An 8,425-nucleotide genomic window follows, 5' to 3' on the forward strand; every position below is an offset into this window, starting at 1 on the left:
TCCGGGAAGATCCCACACGCCGTGGAGCGGCTGGGCCCGTGAGCCATGGCCACTGAGCCTGCGCGTCCGGAGCCTGTGCTCCGCAACGGGAGAGGCCACAACAGTGAGAGGCCCGCGTACCGCAAAAAAACAAACAAACAAACAAGAAATATATATTTGGTTTTCAGCCCAGACTCCTGGCAGAGCTCCTAAAACCTCTGAAATTTCCTCAGTGATAAAGGTGAGAGGAGAGTCTTTTGTTATTCAAAATAAGCCCCTTTCAACCAAACTGAGTTTACGCTAATGAGGTGACACTTGAAAGATGAAGACGGGTTATGAGAACAACCCTGGGATTAGAGGGCTGGAAATTTCAGCCCTACACCTTGACCTACAGGGAGGGACGATGAGCTGGGGATTAAGTTCATCCTTGATGATTTAATCAATCATGCCTATGTAATGCACCCTCCATTAAAAACCCTAAATGAAGGGGTTCTGAGAGCTTCCAGGTTGGTGAACACACTGAGGTGTGGGAAGGTGGTGTGCTCGGAGAGGGCACAGAGGTTCTGTGCCCCTTCCTACATACCCTGACCTATGCATCTCTTTCATTTCGTTGTACTTAGCTGTATCCTTTATAATAAGCCAGTAACAGTAAGTAAAGCACTTTCCTAAGTTCTGTGAGCCATTTGAGCAAATTATCAAACTTAAAGTGGGGTCATGGGAACCCCAAATTTATAGCTGGTCAGTTAGAAGTACAGGAGGCCTGGATTTTTTATTAGCGTCTGAAGTAGAGGGCAGTCTTTTGAGACTGAGCATTAATCTGTGCAGTCTGCACTAACTCCAGGTAGTTAGTGTCAGAAGTGTCTTGAGTAGAGAAACAATAGTTTTTCCTTTACCTAGTATCTTTGTTAACAGTATATCTCCCTAGTACTCCAAGAATCACACCAGGTTCACCCCAGGTCAGGGTGAACCTTGACTTTCCTCTCTTCCTCACCTTCTAAAAGTAGGGATTCAATAATTCTTATCAACCCTATCAAAATAAGTATCTCAAATATACAGCTCCACACTGAACATAAGCATATACTAGATGAAGATAAAGGTTCAACATTCTTAAAAATGAATAAAGTTGAAAGTAAAACACTGAGAAAATTTTTCCAAAAGTTAATTCTTTTCAAAAAATTTTAATACCTTGTGCTTCAAGTGTACAACAAATTTGGGTGATCATTTCATAATGTATGCAAAATGTCAAAACACGATGTAGTACATCTGAAACTAACATAAAATACAGTATGTCAATTGTATTTTTTTAATTTTTATTGAAATATAGTTGATTTACAATGTTGTATTAGTTTCAGATGTACAGCAAAGTGATTCAGTTATACATATATATATATACATATTCTTTTTCAGATTCTTTTCCATTATTGGTTATTACAAGATAATATTAAGTAGAGTTCCTTGTGCTATACAGTAGGTCCTTGTTGGTTATCTCTTGTATATATAGCAGTGTGTATATTTCAATCCCAAACTCCTAATTTATCCCTCCCCTCTTTCCCCTTTGGTAACCATAGGTTTGTTTTCTATGTCTGTAAGTCTATTTCTGTTTTGTAAGTAAGTTCATTTGTACCATTTTTTTAGACCCCACATATAAGTGACATCATACGATATTTGTTTTTCTCTATCTGACTTATTTAACTTAGTATGATAATCTCTAGGTCCATCCATGTTGCTGTAAATGGTTTTATTTCATTCTTTTTTATGACTGAGTGGTATTCCATTGTGTGTGTGTGTGTGTGTGTGTGTGTGTGTGTGTGTATCTCACATCTTCTTTGTCCATTCATTTGCCAATGGACACTTAGGTTGCTTCCATGTCTTGGCTATTGTAAATAGTGCTGCTATGAACACTGGGGTGCATCAACTGTATTTTAATTTTTTTAACTGTACAACAAATTTGGTATTCATATATATTGCTGGTAACTGTGTATATTGATTGAAACAATCCTTCTGAAAAGCAATATGACCACGTAGTACTTATTAAATGCCAAAAAATGTATCTTTTGACACAATAATTCTGTTTCTAGAAATCTATTCTAGGTAAGTAAGTCAAAAATGAAAAAAAAAAAAACAAAAAAAAACCTTATGCACTCTTTGAGAAGATACAGTCACAGCTGCAACAGAACTCAGGTCTGCCGGCTCTTGCTTCCGGCTTCTGCTCCCAACTCACCACTGTTGGCTTTCCCCAAGGAACAAGTGTATGAGGAAGCCTCACCACAGCCATGGCTCTTAAATATAACAGAAAATCACCCATGGAATCAGAGGTGGTGATTTACCAAACTAGAATTACCCTAACCAACCACAACGTAAATCTCTGTTGAAGGCGTGTGCTGACTTGATCAGAGGAGCAAAGAAAAAGAATCTCAAAGTGAAAGGATCAGTTTGGATGTCTACCAAGACTATGAGAATCACTACTTAGAAAAACTCCTTGTGGTAAAGGTACTGACTTGGGATCTTTTTCAAATGAGCATCCACAAGCAACTTATTGACTTGCACAGTCCTTCTGAGATAATTAAACAGATTATTTTTGTCAGTACTGAGCCAGGAATCAAGGTTGAAGTCATCATTGCAGATGCTTAAATCAACTATTTCAATAAATTGTCAGTTGTTAAAAAAAAAGCTGGGGCTTCCCTGGTGGCGCAGTGGTTAAGAATCCACCTGCCAATGCAGGGAACACGGGTTCAACCCCTGGTCCGGGAAGATCCCACATGCCGCAGAGCAACTAAGCCTGTGCGCCACAACTACTAAGCCTCCGCTCTAAAGCCCGTGAGCCACAACTACTGAAGCAAGCCCGTGTGCCTACAACCCGTGCTCCACAACAAGAGAAGCCACCACAATGAGAAGCCCAAGCACCAGAACAAAGAGTACTCCTGCTCGCCGCAACTAGAGAAAGCCCGCACACAGCAATGAAGACCCAATACAGCCAAAAATAAATAAATAAATAAATAAACTTATTTTTTTTAAAAAGAAGCTGTATGCATTTAAAAAAAGTTTATACTAGCAAATATTTGGAGGCAACCTAAATGGGGAATAATTATTATTATTTATAATAATATACTAAATTTGCAAAATACAGGAGAAAAATCATTATGACAACAAAATACTGGCAAACTAAATCCAGCAGCATATTAAAAGGATTATACCTTACACCATGACCAAGGGGGAATCTATCCCAAGAATGCAAGGTTGGTTCAACATATAAAAATTAAAATGTAATATACCACATATTAAAAGCATGAAAGGGAAAAAACCACATGATGATCTCAACTGATGCAGAAAAAGCATCCAACAAAATCCAACACCCGTTTGTACTCAACAAACTAGGAATTAAAGAGAATTTCCTCAAAATGGTGAAAGTATTTATGAAAAATCCACAACTAACATCTTTCTTAATGGTGGAAGACTAAAAAAATTTCCCCTAGATCAAGAACAAGACAAGGATGCCTGCTTTAGTCACCTTTATTCAGCACACTACTGAAAGTCCTAGACAGAGCAATTAGGCAAGATAAATAAATTAAAAGGCATTCAAATTGAAAAGGAACAAACAAAACTATTCACAAATTACATGATCTTATATATAGAAAATCCTAAAGAATCTACAAGTTGCAGGGTATAAGATCAACATAAAAAAATCAGTTGTAGTTATATATATTCACAATCAACAATCTGAAGATGAAATTTAAGAAAACAGGCCTTTTCTGGCAGAAATGGAAAAGCTGATCCTAAAATTCATATGGAATTGCAAGGAGTCCTGAAAACCCAAAACAATCTTGAAAAAGAAGAACAAAATAGTGGTGATGGTTACACAAAATAATGAATGTACTTAATGCACCTGAACTGTATACTTTAAAATGGTAACAATGTAAATTTTATATATATTCCACCACAATAAAAAATTCAATATGACATCTATGTGAAGAAATTTTTAAATGCGTACAGCCTTTTCTGTAAAAAATAAATAAGGCAAGAAAAAATGAGAAGCAGTTCAGGCATGAAATAATATGAACAGTATAATGACATTAACTCCAGCCTAGAGTCAAACACTGCTTATGATATGGTCTTGGATAATCTCCAGGCCTCAATTTCCTCATCTGTGAAATGGAGATAACTATTATCCCTACCTTAAAAGATCAGGATGATTCAATGAAATAATGCAAATAAATCACTGAACACTGAGACTAATACAGAATAAAGGGTTAATAAATGCTAGCTGTCCTAACTGCAGAACTGTATTTACGGTTACAATTATGTAAAATGTATGCTCTTGATGTGAAGGTCTCCTCCAGCTGATATTTCTTGATCTAGTTGATGGGATACACAGTGTGTACACTTTATAAACAATCAAGCTGCATATTTATCATTGTACCCCCTTTTGCATACATGTTTTACTTCAGAAAAAGTTTACTTAACTGAAAAAGGTGACTGCACAACATTGTGAATGTACTTAATGCCACTGAACTGTACATTTAAAACGGTTAAAATGGCAAATTTTACATTATGTATATTTTACCACAATTTTTTTAAAGGAAGAAAAAGGAAAGAAAGCTGATTGTGGTGATGGTGTAGAGAATAGATGGGGCGAAGGAGAGGTGAGTGGGAGACCTACGGGATGATCAGGTGCATCCAGTTAAGAATCAATAAAAAACAAACTAAAGGCAGGGACAGTAGGGAAGGAGAAGATGGGGGAGCCCAGACATTAAAATAAATGAGAGAAAGAGAGAGAGAGAAGGAGAAAGTGACTGATTCCTGGGTTTCTTACTGCACAAATTAGAAGAAACAGCAGTGTGACAGGTTAACGACATCAGTTTTAGGCTTCATGAGTTTGACAGATGAATGAGAGGTGATGAGCCAACAAGATGAGCATAAGTAGGTGTGTGTCTAGTAGACCAAGTTCTGAGTTGTAGTTTTGATTTTGAAAGTTCAGGTTCAAGGCAGTAAAAAAATGTTCAGGAGGAGAATTGCTCACTGTGGGAGAAATGGTAACAAACTAAATTTGGGGGATCATCAACAAACATTTAAAGGGCAGAAAGGAGGCCAACTGGTGGATGAAGACCAAGGGGAATAAAGACACAGATGCCAAGGAGGGAGGCAGTTTCAAAGGGGGCTGGTTCAACAGTGTCAAAATCCTGCGGAAAGATCCAGATATGTGAACTGCAGGAATATTATTGTTAAGCAAGTCCCAAAAAAGTTCCACTAATGCAATTTAGACCAACTCCTACTGTTATGTGATATATACTGTGCAATAAAAAATGCTGAGGAAATATCCTAAGGAATCCACTAAACAACTACAAAACTAATAAACAAGTTCAGCAAGGCTGCAAGATACAAGGTCAATATTTGAAAAATTAACCCTACTTCTATACACTTGCAATGAGCAATCTGAAAATGAAATTAAGAAAACAATTCCATTTACAATCACACCAAAAGGAATAAATTACTTAGGAATAAATTTAACAAAAGAAGTGCAAAACTTATATTCTGAGAACCACAAAACATTTGTAGGTTTTTTTTTGAATTTTTGACTTTTATTTCATTTATTTATTTTTTAATTTTTTATTATTTTTATTTATTTTATTATTTTTTTTGCGGTACGCGGGCCTCTCACTGTTGTGGCCTCTCCCGTAGCGGAGCACAGGCTCCGGACACGCAGGCTCAGGGGCCATGGCTCACGGGCCCAGCTGCTCCGCGGCATGTGGGATCTTCCTGGACCGGGGCACGAACCTGTGTCCCCTGCCTCGGCAGGCGGACTCTCAACCACTGCGCCACCAGGGAAGCCCTTCATTTATTTTTTTAAACAGCAGGTTCTTATTAGTTATCCATTTTATACATATTAGTATACATATGTCAATAATATCCCAATTCATCACACCACCACCACCACCGCCATCCCCGCCGCTTTCCCCCCTTGGTGTCCATATGTTTGTTCTCTACATCTGTGTCTCAATTTCTGTCCTGCAAACCGGTTCAGCTGTACTATTTTTCTAGGTCCCACATATATGCGTTAATTTACGATATTTGTTTTTCTCTTTCTGACTTACTTCACTCTGTATGACAGTCTCTAGATTCATCCACATCTCTACAAATGACCCAATTTCGTTCCTTTTTATGGCTGAGTAATATTCCATCGTATATATGTACCACATCTTCTTTATCCATTCACCTGTCGACAGGCATTTAGGTTGCTTCCATGACCTGGCTATTGTAAATAGTGCTGCAATAAACATTGGGGTGCATGTGTCTTTTTGAATTATGGTTTTCTCTGGGTAGATGCCCAGTAGTGGGCTTGCTGGGTCATATGGTAATACTATTTTTAGTTTTTTAAGGAACCTCCATACTGCTCTCCAGAGTGACTGTATCAATTTACATTACCACCAACAGTGCAAGAGGGCTCCCTTTTCTCGACATCCTCTCCAGCATTTGTTGTGTGTAGATTTTCTGATGATGCCCATTCTAACTGGTGTGAGGTGATACCTCATTGTAGTTTGGATTTGCATTTCTCTAATAATTAGTGATGTTGAGCAGCTTTTCATGTGCTTCTTGGCCATCTGTATGTCTTCTTTGGAGAAATGTCTATTTAGGTCTTCTGTCCATTTTTGGATTGGGTGGTTTTTTTTAAAATATTGAGCTGCATGAGCAGGTTTTGGAGATTAATCCTTTGTCCGTTGATTTGTTTGTAAATATTTTCTATTTCGTCTTGTTGGTAGTTTCCTTTGCTTTGCAAAAGCTTTTAAGTTTCATTAGGTCCCATTTGTTTATTTTTGTTTTTATTTCCATTACTCTAGGAGGTGGATCAAAAAAGATCTTGCTGTGATTTACGTCAAAGAGTGTTCTTCCTATGTTTTCCTCTAAGAGTTTTATAGCGTCCAGTCTTACATTTAGGTCTAATCCATTTTGAGTTTATTTTTGTGTATGGTGTTAGGGAGTGTTCTAATTTCATTCTTTTACATGTAGCTGTCCAGTTTTCCCAGCACCACTTATTGAAGAGACTGCCTTTTCTCCATTGTGTATCCTTGCCTCCTTTGTCATAGATTAGTTCACCATAGCTGTGTGGGTTTATCTCTGGGCTTCCTATCCTATTCCATTGATCTATATTTCTGTTTTTGTGCCAGTACCATATTGTCTTGATTACTGTAGCCTTGTAGTATAGTCTGAAGTCAGGGAGCCTGATTCCTCCAGCTCCATTTTTCGTTCTCAAGATTGCTTTGGCTATTCGGGGTCTTTTGTGTTTCCATACAAATTGTGAAATTTTTTGTTCTACTTCTGTAAAAAATGCCAGTGGTAGTTTGATAAGGATTGCATTGAATCTGTAGATTGCTTTGGGTAGTACAGTCATTTTCACAATGTTGATTCTTCCAATCCAAGAACATGGTATATTTCTCCACCTATTTGTATCATCTTTAATTTCTTTCATCAGTGTCTTATAATTTTCTGCATACAAGTCTTTTGTCTCCTTAGGTAGGTTTATTCCTAGATATTTTATTCTTTTTGTTGCAATGGTAAATGGGAGTGTTTTCTTAATTTCACTCTCAGATTTTTCATCATTAGTGTATAAGAATGCCAGAGATTTCTGTGCATTAATTTTGTATCCTGCTACTTTACCAAATTCATTGATTAGCTCTAGTAGTTTCCTGGTAGCATCCTTAGGATTCTCTATGTATACTATCAGTAATCAAGACAGTATGGTACTGGCACAAAAACAGAAATATAGATCAATGGAACAGGATAGAAAGCCCAGAGATAAACCCACACACATATGGTCACCTTATCTTTGATAAAGGAGGGAAGGATATACAGTGGAGAAAAGACAGCCTCTTCAATAAGTGGTGCTGTGGTAGTGTTTCCTTAATTTCTCTTTCAGACTTTTCATCATTAGTGTATAGGAATGCAAGAGATTTCTGTGCATTAATTTTGTATCCTGCAACTTTACCAAATTCACTGATTACCTCTAGTAGTTTTCTGGTGGCATCTTTAGGATTCTCTATGTATAGTGTCATGACATTTGCAAACAGTGACAGTTTTACTTCTTCTTTTCCACTCGGTTTTGGTATCAGGGTGATGGTGGCCTCATAGAATGAATTTGGGAGTGCTCCTTCCTCTGCAATTTTTTGGAAGAGTTTGAGAAGGATGAGTGTTAGCTCTTCTCTAAATGTTTGACAGAATTCATCCGTGAAGCCATCTGGTCCTGGACTTTTGTTTGGAGATTGGAAGATTTTTAATCACAGTTTCAATTTCATTACTTGTGATTAGTCTGTTCATATTTTCTATTTCTTCCTGGTTCAGTCTTGGAAGGCTATACCTTTCTAAGAATTTGTCCATTTCTTCCAGGTTGTCCATTTTATTGGCACAGAGTTGCTTGTAGTAGTCTCTTAGGATGCTTTGTATTTCTGCGGTGTCT

General features: G+C 37.5%; 1 protein-coding gene and 1 pseudogene across 2 annotated transcripts in view; one reads left to right on the forward strand and one right to left on the reverse strand.

Annotated features, from left to right (window-relative positions):
• The window catches only part of PRKAR2A (protein kinase cAMP-dependent type II regulatory subunit alpha), a 94,298-nt gene that overhangs the window by 78,786 nt on the left and 7,087 nt on the right, over positions 1-8,425 (reverse strand). The gene's annotated exons all lie outside the window — the stretch shown is intronic.
• LOC102991976 (40S ribosomal protein S20-like) lies at positions 1,984-2,730 on the forward strand (annotated as a pseudogene).

Source organism: Physeter macrocephalus, chromosome 18 (assembly GCF_002837175.3).
Source record: "Physeter macrocephalus isolate SW-GA chromosome 18, ASM283717v5, whole genome shotgun sequence".
NCBI classification, from domain to species: domain Eukaryota; kingdom Metazoa; phylum Chordata; class Mammalia; order Artiodactyla; family Physeteridae; genus Physeter; species Physeter macrocephalus.